Below are 16,252 nucleotides of genomic sequence, written 5' to 3' on the forward strand. Positions count from 1 at the left end.
TGTGAGCTACTAAAAAACGCCCTATGTTGTGTGACAGGCTATGAGCAGGGCTTGATGTCAGACTTAGATGGGTCAGAACAAATTAATTTCACCACCCTCCTCCCCTCGTTTTCATTTGCTGAAAAGAAAATTAATATGTTTTCTTATCCGAGATGCCTGCAAATCTGACAGTGTGACCAGCATGTTGATAAATGAAGCCGAGGACAGCATGGACATAGCTTAGAAGTCACCCATGTCTCTCGTGTAACTCCCGGAACTCTAGTTCCTGATCACAGACCACGGTCACCTCTGAAGCTTCTACTGCCACACCATAGCTCCCGTCAGCCTGTGATGCTCCAAAAGCTGGCCTTTGCTCACCCCATCTCTACCGCACCACGCGAGCCCTCGGGAACCCGGAGATGCTGCCAAGCCAACCTATGGGATGAATTCGAGAAAGATTTGTCTTTCATTTCCAATAGAGCTCAGACAATAGACACAGAGAACTGGTCAGCCTGAGAAGCTCCCTTAGAAGTAGTTAACCTAGAACCACTTAAATTCAGCTCCAGACACGCAGTTCATTCTAAGAAGAAGTCCAGTGTCACAGAAGTGACTTCGTCATTGGCACTGCTTATTGGTAAAAATTGTGAAAGGTAATTGGGGGGCGTGCCCCCAGAGAAGGTAAAAATGGTCAAGCTGAGTGGATTGACCCCTGACAGGTCACGGGCCTATCCTGGCCCCACCAGACCGTGACGTTAGTATAGACAGCTCTCAGCTTGACGTCCACTGCTCTGTCCCCAGCTTCTGAGTGAGCGATGCTTCTAAGCCTACTGAGAAAAGAAAATGACTTGAAGAACATCTTCTCTCTCATCCCACTTAACCCTCTAACTTCACAAGGTAAATCTATTCCTCTCATGTTTATCTTTGGTGCATCTCACTAGCAGGAGTGGTGTCCGACTTTTAAGTATATCCCTGGAGCCCTAAAGAATATCTTCTTTTCAACGCATCAGACAGCTATACAGACTGATTCTAAAATTGGTTGTTGTGATTTATTCACTTTGCATTTGGCATCAAAGCTCTTGACGATAGGGTCCTTTGCTTCCTATGACTACTGTATCGTGTGGAATTTTTACTTCCTGTTTGTGCTTAGGCGATGAGCCATATGGCACCAACATATTGGGGAGAGTCTTGAGCAAGCTTTTCCAAATACGAATTATTATTCACATTTCCCCAAATTATGCAAATGATACCATTCATTTCCCTACCTAATCCTCTCTCTGGAGATGCTCCAAGGTTTAAAAATGAAAGAAATTCTTCTTTTACATACATGTAATCTGCATTAATTGCTTCTGACAGCGGTGAGAGACCACGGCGGTGAACACTTTCATCAGCCCGAGCTGGGCGCAGCATGTCGACGTGTGTCTGCGTCATGGAATCAAAATGCAGACAACTCCCGTTTCTCGGCTGTACTCTAATGTCAGTGACTTTATGGCGGGTGAAGGAGAAAGGAGCATCAGAAGTGAGAAAGGGAGCGGGGAAAACACCCATCGAACGTGTCTGGAGGCAGAAAGACCGATCTTGCCAGTTAGCGGCTTCCTGTGGAATACAGTTCAAGTTCTTGAGAATGACAATGAGACTCTGGACGAACTAGCCTGCCTTTCCTCCGAGCCTGTTCGTGTTTCCTGCAGTGGTCTGACTCACCCCTGGCTGCAAATCCTGGGTCCCCACACCTACCTCTGCTCCCACTTTCAAGGTCCTCTCTACTCATCGTTCACCTGTCACCAGGTTCACGGATTCTTCCTTCCCTCCCCTGTTAGAAATTAGCCTCTTCTTCTCTGTAAGGTCGTACTGCGTTCAACCTCTGCCTTAGACTGACCTAGACAGACCCTGTAATTTATATGCATGCCTTCCTTTCCTGAGGCTCATGTCTAAGAATTTGGGGGAAAGAAAAATCATGGCTTGACGAAAGTAAAAACAAAACAATACAAAAAAAAAATGAACTACTACTTAGCACGAGAATGTAGTACGTGCACATTTTTAAAATTCACAAACACATTAATGAATAAATGAACATTTAGTCTGATAAACTGCAAACTCCAAGAAGAAAGAAGCTATGTCTTTGAAGGATAGATGGTATTTTCCAAACTCCACCCACATGAAAAACCCCAGCAAGGCAGCTTTTTCATGACGGAGCTTCAAGAACGTAACGGGGAACTGAGGTGATTATTAACGCACGGCTGTGATGGGTCAGACGTGACAGGCAGTGATGACAGACCTCAGGTTTCATGGCTCTGAGTTCAAGAACAATGGAAGTTATCTAGCGCTCCTGAAAAAGAAAATCATCTGACTGGGGTAGACCCAAGATGAAATTATTCTCTACGAAGACACCTAAATTTTAATTCAACACATCGTATTTTATGAAATACGGAATTATTCTCCCAAGAAAATGAGTGGCAGAGGTTTTTTAAAAAAAAGTAAGCAGCAATGAATTTTATTTAAGCTATGCATAAATAAAAGAACTGATCGCCACACGGTGAGAAAAACGGAACTTTTTTTTAGTTCATAAGCTAAATTCGGTCTGTTTGCTTGCAATTTCTTTTAATCTCTTCCAGTGAATGGGAAGCGTCACGATCTGTAGGTAAAGAAATTAAAGTGAAGTGGTAAATGAATTTCCCAAACAAGGAGCCATACTTTTAGCTGGATCTGCTCAACAGTCAGTATGAAGACAGGGACAGTGTCCTGACAAAAGCCACAGTAAAAGCAGCATCATGGGTCTTAACGAACACGCCTGGGAGGAGCGCCTCGTTACTGTGAGGTGGCTGCGGGGGGTCCCGAATGCCCCTGGTCCGCGGACGCTCACTCACGGCAGCTCAGAACTCAGTCGGGGCGCCCGTCAAAGCTCCATTCTACTAAACGCTTAAGCGTCACTTGGTGTTGGTTTTTTTCCGGCAACTATGGCACACTTCGTCCTATGAGACATTGTGCAATAACTGTTGCCATTTTCTAGTCCTTGGCACCAGGGTGCACCCCAAACGACCTCTCTGACATTCATGAAAAAGCAGCATTTCTCAGACATCTGGCTGTTTCTTGGACTCATCACCTTGCCCAGTGGCTCTCTCTAGACCTTTGTGACTGGCGAGAGGGACCGGTCACATCGGCTCTTGGTCTGGAAAACCTGGGCATTGCCTTCCTCCTTGACACGTTTGGCTTCCTTGAGTCCCTCTGGCTCGCTCTGCAAATATCAGCAACGTGTCCTCGGACCGCCTTCCGGGAGTTCTGGGTGCCTAAGGGGAACACAGCTGTGTGCTTACTCTCCAGCCAAGGTGTTTGAGAGTAAAGGAAGGTAACGATTTAAAAAAAGGCTAGGATTTCCTGGTTCCTTTGTTTCTTTTCACTGCACTCTTATAATTTCTGAAACACATACAGAAAAAAAATGTGTCCATTGCAATGAATGAATCCTGAAAGAATCTGGCTCTGTTGCTATGGCGAGTCCCATCAACGCAAGATGACGGACGTCTTGGCTTTGTTCGACTCCCTACTGAGAGAGGGCTGAGTCAAGGGTTATTTTTCTCTGGTCATCAAGGTGACCAATGCTTCAAGGACCATTTAATCAATGTGTTGCCTCATGCTGGCCTAGAATTAAATCGTAAACCTGCAAGCAAATACCATCAAAAGGGCCACTCTCCTCTGCAAATTATTATTCCTTCAGTGTAGGAACGTCTTAATCGTTTCTCGAACTTAGGCCATTCTTATATCACTGTCCAATACCACCTGTCATACGAATTACTTAGAATATTTCTCTGTATCGTGAGCAGTACCATCCACGAAGTAAGGTTCGATGTGCTAGTTACAATTTCATGCAAAATGAAACAAGTACTTGACTATAAAAATGAAAAGTGCTACTTGAAATGATCTCGACGCCGCAGTCCGAGGAATATCGTTTGCATATATGACTGAACACAAAGTACTTAAAGAGCTGGACTGGTGTCGGCGTGACATTCCTATGAATCCTATAGTTTCTAGGAGACGTTTTATGGAGCACACGACGCTTTAAAAACATAGGTCCGATAAATAAATAAATGCATCATTATTCAACTCTTCTGCGTGATCCACTCTTTCTTTGTGCCTGTTCTAAAAGATACAGGTTCAGGTCGATCATTATCAAATGCTTGTTCATCTCTTTTTCTAAAATGTGCTTACACGGATCATTAGCAGCTTTCGACTCAGGTATTTAAAGCGGCAGATACCAATCGGAGTGGGGAAATGTAAGAGAAATGAAGTCCCGTTCACTTATTAATATGTTCGCCTGAAGAAAAATTTAAAAATAAAAGAAAGAGCACAGATCTGGGAATCCAGAGACTCGGCTTATGGGTACAGCTATGTGTTCGTGTGAATAAAGTTATTGAACTAAATATAATCTCTAAGGTCTTCTCTTCTTTATTTTTATTTTCAGGTCTACGATTAATCTATCCTAAACATCTAATGCGAAGGACTGTTAGAGGTCCGGTCCCATAAGCCTCCTCAAAGGTGATTCACAGGTGCCGCATAAACTGAATTCCCATTTACTTTTCTGGGTATCTGTAACGTTAACATTGTATTTGGAAAATGGACATTCCCACAATCACACAATGAATAAATCATTTTCTACCAAAGAACGATCGCAGGTCCAGCTCTGAGAGAAACAGCAGCCCTCATCCATCACCTGGGCAGACAGTGGGGGTTTGTGTAAGAGAACAAGAGGTTTTGTTTCTGAATGGCCCCCGAGAAGGTGAAGCGGACCCCGGATGGAACCGCGAACCTCAGGGAGGCTCACACACATTCTTCAGAACGTGTCCCATTTGTTAGCTGTTCATTTCGTTCTTTGTGCCTACATGCAGACTTTTGAGTTATTTCTACAGCCGAATCTTTCTTCTCTTCCTTCTACAGCTCGAAAGCCTAGACAATTTCCTCTAGAAAACGGATAACTGTTCATCTCTATATTTTGTTTTCCTAGCCAACGTCACTATAATCATCTGTCCTCAACCCAATGCACTGATTCCTTCATTTGTTCACAAAGGTGAACGGGACAATCTTCTGAGGCTCTTTGACTCGGACACTTTCTCTGCAGAGAGCGAGGTCCATCCAGCACCCTTAAACTCCTGGAGTTGTCAGGATGGAGTCGTACTCCTGTGTTAGCAAGTGCCAAAGGGCATTCTTTTGAGTCGCTTATTATTTTTCCCCCATACATGATAATTAGAAAAAAATATTTAAGTAATATACAAAGGGAGATAATGAGGAAAAAAATCTCACAATCAAAGCCACTCAGCAACAAACCAATCCATGAGATACCAAATTGATGTAATTCTTCTATGAAAAGATCTTTGCCCTCTTTTTCTATTTTTTTTGGGGGGGACAGGGTTAAATTTAATCACAGTTGTGATTATTCTGTATATTTTTTGGTATTCTGCATTTCCTATAATTACATAATGGATTATAATATTATGTGTCATTTGCATACATTTTTAACGGTCACCTAATATTTCATTGGATAATGAATCACAATGAAACTAACATTATTCATTTTTACTCTTAGCTTGCTTCCAACTTTTTACAGTAATAAATTATATCGCAGAAAATAAATCGTTTCTTGCAGATCTGAGTTTTAATTCTTGTTTTTGTCTTATTTTCTTTTTATCCTGTTTTTTTTTTTCATTAGGATCATTTTCCAGAAGTAGAATTATTAGGTCAGTAGATCTGATCATTTTTACATCTCTTCATAAATGTTTCTAACTGTCTTTCTATATACACTCATGTAAATGAGTTTTCCCATAGGTTTCATATAACTCCTTCCCCTCCATTTCACAGGGTATTGTAATTTAAAAAGTATATGTAAATATTTAAGTTTTGCTAATTTGATAGGAGGAAATCACATGGAGCCTTATTTTTAATTTGTAGTTTTTGTTTATAAATTGAATTTTTGCATGTGATGCATATTAACCTGTTGCATTTTCCTCGTTTATGGATTAACTGATACTATCTTTTGCCTATTTATTCTTAGGATACCTAATGTTTGTAACAATTCGTATACTCTTTTTAGATGTAAAATATTCATTCTGTAATATACTGTGAATATTTTCCCCAGTTTATTTTTTGCTCTTTAATTTAGACTTATTTGCTTCATATCTTTATAGTCCTATTTGTGAGTTCTTTCATTGCTTGAAACCTAAAAAGTCTCCTCTAGAGAGCTGATTAACATGAATTCCTATTTTCTCTATTTTTTCTAAAATTCGATTATTTAAATTTCTCACTTCACAACAGACAAAATTTGGGCTGGGATATCTAAAACTGTTCTGGAAGAGACTGACTTTTCCAGCTCCTGGTAGAAGGTTTAAGCATCGGGTGTTCTCGGGTATTGTGGCAGCTGTTGAGTTGTTAAACCTGGACATTTTAAACATGGATACACGAACTGCTACAAACTAACTTTCAAGAGTCAAAGGGCTGCACCACGCAATGTGAGAAGGAGAAGGGGAACGATGAGGTAAGGACTTTGCCTGGTGCAGTCGACCGCACGTCTTGCATGCAATGCCTTCTCTGCACAGTGACCGCAGAAGTGATGTGGCAGTCCCGACCCTGGACAGATGTAGGAGACAGCTGTGAAACACCGGGTAATAGGTCTCTATTACAAGTATCTCACATAAGAAAGGCTGTAAGTCCTGGCTTTTATGTCATGAGAAGACAAGTTTACTCTGTATTGTGTTATATAACGTAGCCAAATCAATTTTACTTTCAGGTGCTTTATAATGGTGCTTTTCTCTAATTGGACCAGCCGTACTTAGTCCAATAATCCATCTTCTGAATGGTCAGTTTGAACAACAGCAGAATCGATTCCATCGTTCATGGGTGATAGAGGGGATTTGTTTAGAATTCATTTAACGGACTTCCACTGAGCACTTTCTTTGTGTGAGACCCTTTTCTAGGAATTAAGGATCCAAAATATAAGTGGCACATTGAGCCTGCTCCCTAGGACAGAGTGACCCTTGAACTTGGTGGATGGCGTTTTAGAGTGTGTATTCCTGGGCTCTACCTCAGATCCCCTAAAGCAAGGTGGAGCCTAATATTATTTGCGTTTCAAATTCCCTAAGATGATTTTGATAATTCAGCAGAATGAAGGAAGAAGCACTCTTAGAGCTCAGAGAGAAGTGAGTTGCTATTCCTTCGGCTCTTAAAAGGTAATAGGAAAAAACAAAACAACTTCCATTTATTGAGTCATTGATCTAAAGCTATGGACTTTACATGTGGAACCTCACGAGCCTCATAATATATCTGACAATCAATCAACGTTGCCCCCACCTTACAGATAAAAACACTGATTTTAAGAAAGCTTCGGGAATCTGCCCCAGGTAACACATCTGTAGTCAGTGGGTCTACAGATGTGTCAGAGTGTCAGAGCTCTCTGACATTAAAGTGGTCCACATGGAGTCACTGGGTTGGCTATTCTTGAGAATTAAATCAGAAAGCTTAAGGATTATGGTCAAGATTTATAATCGCAGAACCAGCTCAAAATGACCTTATGCTGTTTCTAACAAGATACTGAGTTGTTTTTCAGAGATAACAACACAAAACCACAAGCCTTGCAGCTGAAACATGCTCATAGGAGAGAATTTTGACCTCCATAACAGCCAGAACCAAAGTCTTGCCCCTCATAAAACCAAAGACTGGGACATGCCTGGACCCTGAACACCAGAACCCTTTCAGAAGCAAAGGGTCCGCTGTCCAGGAAGAGCTGGTGCTGAAGCCCCTTACCAGGTCTTACTATAAATGGCCAAGTTCTAAAACCCTCCCACCAAAACCTTCCCTGTCTCTTCCACGTTCCCATTAAACCCCAGAAATCTCGCCCTAGACGCTGGGTGGCAGAGACAGATCTGAGCCCTGCCTTCTGTGTCCTCGCCAGCGGACTTCACAATAAAGCATTCTTTTCTCACAAGTCGGTACCACAGTCATGGGCGGGCAAACCTGCACGTCAAAGCCAACCCACCCGTGAGGGTGTGGCGACCGGGAAGACTGCCGTGGGTCTGCGTCACCTGACCCTGCTGGCTGAGGTTTCCAATGTTGTTTGTGTTGACGTTTGACAGGCTCATAATGTGTCTCTAGGCTGAGCTCAATCTTATCTTCCCAAGCACATTCTACGCTGGAGGCGATATTTGCTTACTTGATTGGCCTGACAGCTGGTGACTTTGGGACACGCAGGGAGCAAGGAAAAACCAACCATTTTTTTTAAAAAAAAATCTATGCCTATCTCTAAGAGAAAAGAATGCCCCATTCCCCTCAACGACAATAAAACACACACAGTCGCAGAGCCATCTCTCACCGTCAGGAGCACGGAGCCCCGTGACTTATGCCCACTGAAAAGAAAACCAACCCCACGCTTTCAAAAAATAAAGGATGTGGAGCCATACGGCCTCCCGATGGGCACGAACGTTTTTAACTTTGCATAAAAAGCGTCTCTCAACCAGACTTATCCTTAGCACATACATAACCTGCTTTTCTTGCAAACTGTTTGCAATGTCAGAGTAGGCAGGGGACAGAAAAGCCGAGTATTAATGGATCGACTTCATGCTCCACATGAAACACTGAAGTTCTGAGAGCTTTAAGCACCATCACAATCATCGGCGAATTTTATTGAGCAGCGGTTACGTGTTAAGATGCCCAGCTAGCTGTGGTGGGAGATGCAGAAACAGGTACCCCTGATCTCCAAGAACTGACACCAGTGTAGAAAAAAACAACAGCTTTCTTTTATAAAAATGGATTCACACAAATAGAAAAATGAGAATCGTAACATGAATTCTAGCCCAAAGAAGGAAAACTAGTCACGTCAGTAGATGCAGAAGAAATATTTGCTGACGTAAAATTCTCATGTGTTATTTAGAAATGTGCACCTAAATTTCCTAGCAAATTAGCGTTGGAATGACATGTTCTTAAATTTACGAAGAACATCAATCAAAAAGAACAAAAGGTAACTATATATTAAACAATGAAAATGTGTAACCTACCTCACACGCAGCAAGAGGAGGCAAGGCTATCTGTGTTCACCTTCAGTATTCAATGATGTATTGGAGTTCCTAGACAATAAAAAAGACCAAAAAATATTTAGAGATGAAAAGAGAAAACATGACTATTCTTGGCAGACAACAAAATTATATACACAAGAAAATCCACAGAAAAACATTAGCAATAGTTCTTTTAAAATTACTAAATGCAACACCAATGCAGAAATATCAGTAATATTGAATATGCCCCATTATCAATTAGATATCAGAAAAGAAAAAAATGGCCCGCTTTCAATAGAATAAAAATTACATGGCACCTCGGATTAAACCTCGTGAAGATGTACAAGAAATTTTGAGTTAAAATTTACTCAACACATATATCTGTCTCTGCTTCTTTTTAAAAATCTCAATAAAAGTCCAGAAAAGAGGTTTTTTTTTTCCAGGAAAGAATTTTAAAAGTATTAAATCCATGAAAAAATGGTAGAGAGAATAATTTTTTAAAAAGATATTTCTATGTCCAAATGACAAACATTCAAATACTGAGCTACTGTTTCTCAAAACTGAATAGTATTCCATATTCTTTTTTAAAGAAATTGCCAGATGTCTCAGCACTGACATAAAATACCATGGCATGCTGTAATACATACGTTACTTAATATGTGCAAACCTCAATTATGCAAGAGTCTCTGATGTGTACCGCACTTACGAAACTGTAAAACCAAATCAAATTTAGCAATTAAACCCAGACAAAACTACAAAAGCCAGTAATATTTGGATCAACAATACTAATTCAGTGAGATGGATGGTATCACTTTAATGCTTCTAATAAAATAATAATAATTACATTAGCTAAATTTCTATTTTCTAGGTAAATACAGTACTGAGGGCCACCGTGCAAGCTCTTCTGAGCCTTCCTGCCATTTGCCCTAATTTTTCCTATAGGAAAGCCATCCTCACAGCATCCCCTAAATTATTCAGTTTCTCCTTGACGTGAAGCTGTTATTTATACGTTTAGTTAATCTCTGCTCTGGTATTCTTAGGGGACTCCTGGGGCCAATGTGATCACAAACTCACGTGCCAATTTGCTTGGACAATGAAATGATGAGTTAGTTATCGGCTGGTCATCCAGATAATCCAGCCCCCGTTTTAATTAAATTGTTAGGTAATCTTTAAGGATGCCCGGAAATATTTGACAAAGCAGCCAAAAAAAAAAAAATGCCAGAATAGACCACCCACTGGGTGCTAGTTCTATAAGACCATTTCCTCTCTCTCTCTCTCATCTTCTCTTTTCCTAAGATCACAGGAACTGGAACTAGCAGAGAAAATAATGGAGAAAATGTCCCACATGCCACTCATGACCTCGCTTTTGGGCTGCAAATCCCTTGGGCCAAAATCTGGCAGCGATCAGAGAAAGGGGTGATGACAAACATTTAATGAGAATATGAGGCTGAGGTTTAACACTAGGAACTTTGATGAGACTGGACTTTTTAACGATGCCCGATGACGGACGCCTATGGAATCTGCCATCATTAAGAGCTGGGAAGGGCAGATTCAACATGAGGACAGCGAGTGGGGAAAGAAAGAACCACCTCAGATTGTGATCTCACCATATTCAGACTTCAGTGAGCTGCTACCTCAAGAAATGAAATAGAAAAACTATTAAATTATATCCCACTGAGCTGTGGATCAACGAATTTGGGTGACAGCGCTGGATTTGACTCCTGTCTCGGTCCTTATTAGCTGGTTATCCCTGGACAAACCATATTAATTGTTCCACGTGACAAATTTTATCTGTAAAATTAGAATAATATGACCGACCTCGCCAAGCCATTCATGGGGTGATATATAAAAATAATGGACAGGAAACCTGGCAAATACGTCTGTCCTTTCTCTCCATGTGCCCTTATTTTTTTTTTCTTAATCCATATATAGTATATCTGAATACGTAAGATGTTGCAATCAGCTGACGCATAATTTTGTGTGCTGCTAATGCACTGCATGGTTTAGAGCTTTTCATGTTGAAATTGCCGCATAGTACCACTTTAATACCTCTAAAGGAGCCATCGTTCGTGACAGTTTACTTAACTCCCTTTTGTGGGAAATTGGGGTTATTGCCAAGCTCCTCCCTCCCACCATAAACTGTGATGTCGCTAACATTAAAAAGAAATCACTTTAACAGGTTCCCCAACCTTAAGGACAAAAAGGCTGGGAACAAGCGTTATTCAAGTGACAGACCACTTTTCAAATGGAATTATTTCTTCTATCAATTAATGTTTTCATTGGAAGATCTTTAAAGTGCCAATATTTCTAGAATACCTGGACTCCTATTTGAAGAAAAAAAAGAAGCTTCCTCTTGACTTATGGGTCTTCCATTCTCTTCGGGAGATCCCTGGCTCATTTCATGTAGCCTGCTTAAGGGAAACTCCCGTTTAGTTCACACGGGGATACCCTAAGACCCGTCCCAATTTAGACTTAGGCTTAAACAATCTATGATAATTTCACGCCAGAGTATAACAGGACACACTGATTTAGTTCCGTTAGCCCTTTGTTAAAACCTACATTTCCGCTTTCTCCCTCTTAAGTTTCCTTATCTTTCCCAAGACTGTACTACAGAAATCTCTTCCTCCTTTCTGCCGTCTGCTTCAATGCTGTCTTTTGTCCCAAACCTCAGTCTCTCAGGTTCTAAGGATTAGCAACTCTGCCCATTCAGGTAGCTGAACGTCCTTTGAGTAATCCACACACTACCGCATTCACTACAAAAGCAGATCGGGAGAACCCGCTTTTCCTGAGTGTGTGCCCCGTCCTCCATAGGCACGTGGCCGTCCAGATCCCAAGAACATGCCAGGGCTTCTGAAAGCTTCTATGGACATCTCATTCGCCAGCTTTTCCGTTAACTGTTTGCCCCAATCTTGACCCACTACCTCAGGTGACCACGGCGTTAAACGTTTGAATCTGATTATTTTTGATAAATGTGCCAGAGAAATGCTGTTTGCCTGGAATAAGTTCTGAGTCGGGTCAGATAAAGCAGCCTTGAGAGTGAGCATCTTGCACAGAAGGAGCGAACGGATGATGTAAGGACCGGTCTCTGGGAGCTGGGCCTTGAACTGCTGTCACAGACTCTCGATTGTCAGGGCCACCGCGGAGCTGGAGGACGGGAAGGGGGCAAGTGAAGCCACAACCTCTGTTCTTCATGTGGACATTCGGCCATTTTTCCCACATGAAGATTCCCTGATTGCTTCAAGCCTTTGGTTAATTATCAAAGTTCTGAAAATTCTGTCACTTTTTGGTGGTGTTCTTATCGCTTTAATAAAAAGAGGATCACCGAGGGTTGTGACTCTGCTCATGTCAACCCCTCTAGGAGCTGCTTAAAGTTTTCCTAGACGGCCGCTTGTGCCCAAACCGTGCAGCACGTGGATGGCCAGTTAACCCTTCTGAGCCCAGCTGGGGCCCCATGACCATTTAAAAAACCTATCCTCGATCTGGTGCACACAGCAGTCTGAAACCATTTTTGGCAGTGCCTCCTCCCGAATTTTGGCTGCCACAAATTCCCCTCACATTCTCCTCCATCTCAAACCTAATTGACTAGCCATGGCTTCTTCGCAATCTTCCTCCTCTGGGGAGAATGCTGGCTGCGGACTGGGACCTGTTTCAAAGGACCAGCACCGTTGTTGAGATGAGGGGCCAGAGTCTGAGGGGTTAGTGAGGTCAGCTGCCTTTTCTTATTTATTCTTGCTGGGTCTATGCAGTCGGGCGCGGTTGATTCGCCATCTGCAAAATCACGTGTGATTAACATCACCCACCATGGTACTTTTTGCTTAGAGTTCATGAAATTTTAAGTGTCTCTAGGAAAAGTCCAGTAGAAAACTCCGGCACAGTTTCATAAAAATTGCATGAAAATGAGAAGCTGATGAAGTCAACCTCCGACCCCTTTTTATGGCAGGCGCTCTGTTCAGCCTTGGGGTTGTCTGCACGTTGCTGTTTGACCTTGAGCAGTTTACAGCTGTACCATTCTAACAGACCTAAAAATGTGACCGAATGTCAGAAAAGAAATTAGTGGCATGTGACATGTTGGTATTTTACTGCAGTCAGAGGGGAGAGAGGTCAGGGAAGTCTCCTGTGGATGAGGGATGACAGTGTTTCACAGGGTTTGTGGAGGAAAGACCGAGTAAGGGTTTTCAGGATGAGACATAGGGAAGGAGGCCTGACGTGTCGGTGTCCAAGAATCTTATTACGAGTACAGGTTCTGAGTTGTACTTCTAGTGAGTCTGACTCAATAAATCACTCGCGGGACCCAGGAACCTGAATTTTAATAAGCACCTCACGTACTTTAGGGTATGACCCAAAAAACTAAGGTAAGAGAGTGCATGAGGCATGAAACATCTGTCAAATGGACTTTTAAAAAGTTAGTTACGGGTTGCGTTTAAAAGGAAGCGACAGTGATCAGGAAGCACAAAGTTTCTCGACCTCAGCATCCCTGACATTTCGGGCCCAGCAATCCTGCGGACTGCAGGGCGTGTAGCAGCCTCCCTGGCTCTCTGACTGCGTGAGAGGCAAAACCGTCTCCGGACACATTCGAATGTCACCTCGAGGGGTAAAACCATCCCAAGCTGAGAACCACTCCCAAAATGCAGTGGCTGAAAGCAGCGATGTCTTCCATCTCTCATAATTCTCTGGGTAGGCTGAGCTTGGGGGAGCCGTTCGGAGCCGTTCCGATCTAGCCCTCGGCAGAAAGCTCCAGGAATGAGGCGTGAATGACGCCCAATCACGGAGTGGAGCTGATTTCGGCATTGCAGGGCCAGGCATCTGAAGCTAAGGGCAGGTGGGCTGACGGCCAAGAAGGCCAAGGCCGTCCGCCAGCGCGTGGCTGCGGAGATTCCGGCACTTTCTGCGGGTACCTCTGGATGGACGTGGTCAGATTAAGTATCCGGATAGGCGTATCGAGGTGATTGGCTTCATGATGAAAGCAAGGTAGACAGTTACTTCCTTCCCTCCCAAAACACAAGAGATTCAGTAAAGGGCCTCAACCATGGGAGTTGTGACTCTTCAAATCTAACAGCTTTGTTTTGGTAAAAAAGCACCCTGAACATATAACATGCTTTGACCTTTTAACATGTTCACCCACTGCTTTTTGTTCAGCTGCTTTGATGTTCGAGCTGTTACATTTCTACTTTATAAATATTTGCAACAACAAATGTTTTAACTTTACTCTGTGGGTTTTAGGAAAATTGAGATGAACTCTGTGGAAGCCCCACCAGTTGGGGTGACAGTCCTTTGTCCCTATACACGTAACACAGTGTATAACTTATGCGCTCGTTGGGCAGGAGGCATCACCTACTATTTCTTATTCGATCTTCCCCAAAATTCTTTCACGTCTGCATAGTATCTCCCGCATGAGAACATGCGTTCAGGGGATCGTATGTGATTTTGGTAAACCCGCAGGACTTGTTCCGCCAGTTCTCACTGTCTCTCATTCCAACACACCAGCTGGGGAAATGAGGCTCTGAGTTAAGTGGTTGGAACAATGGCCACGAAAAGATAAGGGAGAACTCGAATGCACATCACTGAGTGACAGACACCAATATGAAAGGGCTGCGTGTTGTACGATTCCAACTGTCCGACGGTCTCAAAAATACAAAACTATGGAAACAGGTAAAGATCAGTAGTTGCCAGGGCTTCAGGTAGGGGACGGGATGAACAGGTGCAGCACTAAAGACTTTTCGAATGGCGAAAATATTCTGTGTTATACTATAATGATGGATACGCGTCACCACACCTTCGTCCAAACCCACAGAACACACACCGCCAGGAGCGAACGATAACGTAAACGCCAGACTAGGCAATGATGACGTGTCCATGTAGGTCCGTCCGGCGTAACAAATGGACCACGCAGAGGGGGGACGGTGATAACGGGGGAGGGTGTGTGCGTGGGGGTTATGAGAACTTTCTGTGCCTCCCTCTTAATTTTGCTGTGAACCTAAACCTGCTGTAAAAATAAAATCTTAAAAGACCAACGCACTGACAGTAGTCATGGATTTTCATGCTGGCACTAGTGGAAATAAAAGATATGTCTTCGTGCAAGATACTCCACGCTCTGAGATACTCCACGCTCTGAGATACTCCACGCTCTTGTTTCTAAAAAGGAGGATATACTCATGTATTAAGGGCACAGGAATCTATTTCGATCATGCATGCTAGAATATTTCCACAACCTGTCACCGGAAGGAATGAACCCGCGAATGAATGATCGTACTAGATGACTTTCGTGCCCTTGTCAGCCCCCAAATTCTAAGATCACATGTCTTCACGGTTTGCACAACCAGCGTGTACCATGAATTCTTCCTTGCGTTCTAGATCGTAACTACACATTCTTTCTCAAGGGATTTGCTAGTGCGATTAGATACTGTCTTCGGGGGCGTCAACTTCATTCGTATTGTGGCATCTACTACATGCTCTACTCTCTCCCGCCTGCAAACACAGCAAAACTAAACGCCTCTGACTGAATCCGTATACACCTGCAGCCCGTGTCTCTTCTGTCCATTCCCAGAAAGGCTTCTCTAGTCGCCACCCCCCTGCCTCGTTACCCATTTCGAGTCTTTCTCACAAACACCTCACTGAAACCACGCGCCCCTATATTATAAAATGCAGCGGTCACGTCTCAGATCTTCCGTTTCTGGACTACTCTGTAGCATTGGGCAAGTAGACGACTCCCTTAATTTGAAACACCCACTTGTCCTGGATTCCGAAGCAACACACGCTTTCCTTGTTTCCCCCTCCCTCACTGGTTCCTTTGCTCGTCATGCGTCCTTGGATCCAACTCTTAATGACACAGTGTCCTCAGGGTCTGTCCAAAGCCATCGCGGCTGCCTATACACATTGTTTTCCATTGTGAGTCTCTCCCCTCCTGTGACTATCCAAAGTCATCTACAGATTTCACTTCCTCGAACTTTGTGCTCCAATTCAATTGTAACAAGTGTAGTTTGGGTGTTACGAAGTATCGAAGATGCTATATTTTACCAGGGATTGCTCATACCAATACGAATAATTGTCTCCAGCTCTATTATTCTGGGTTTTTATATATAATTTACTAACTAGTGAACCAATCGTTAACCTGATAGTTGATTTGGTGACTAGACTGAAGCCACAAGCCATCGTTTGCAGGGAAAGATCCTGGAGGAGCCTGTGAACTCAGTCCCTCTGAGCTTCTAGGGTAAAAACAGGATTTCATAAAAATGTGCTATGGAAGACAGCCA

This window comes from Pteropus medius, unplaced genomic scaffold (assembly GCF_902729225.1).
Source record: "Pteropus medius unplaced genomic scaffold, Ma_sr-lr_union100, whole genome shotgun sequence".
Lineage (NCBI taxonomy): Eukaryota > Metazoa > Chordata > Mammalia > Chiroptera > Pteropodidae > Pteropus > Pteropus medius.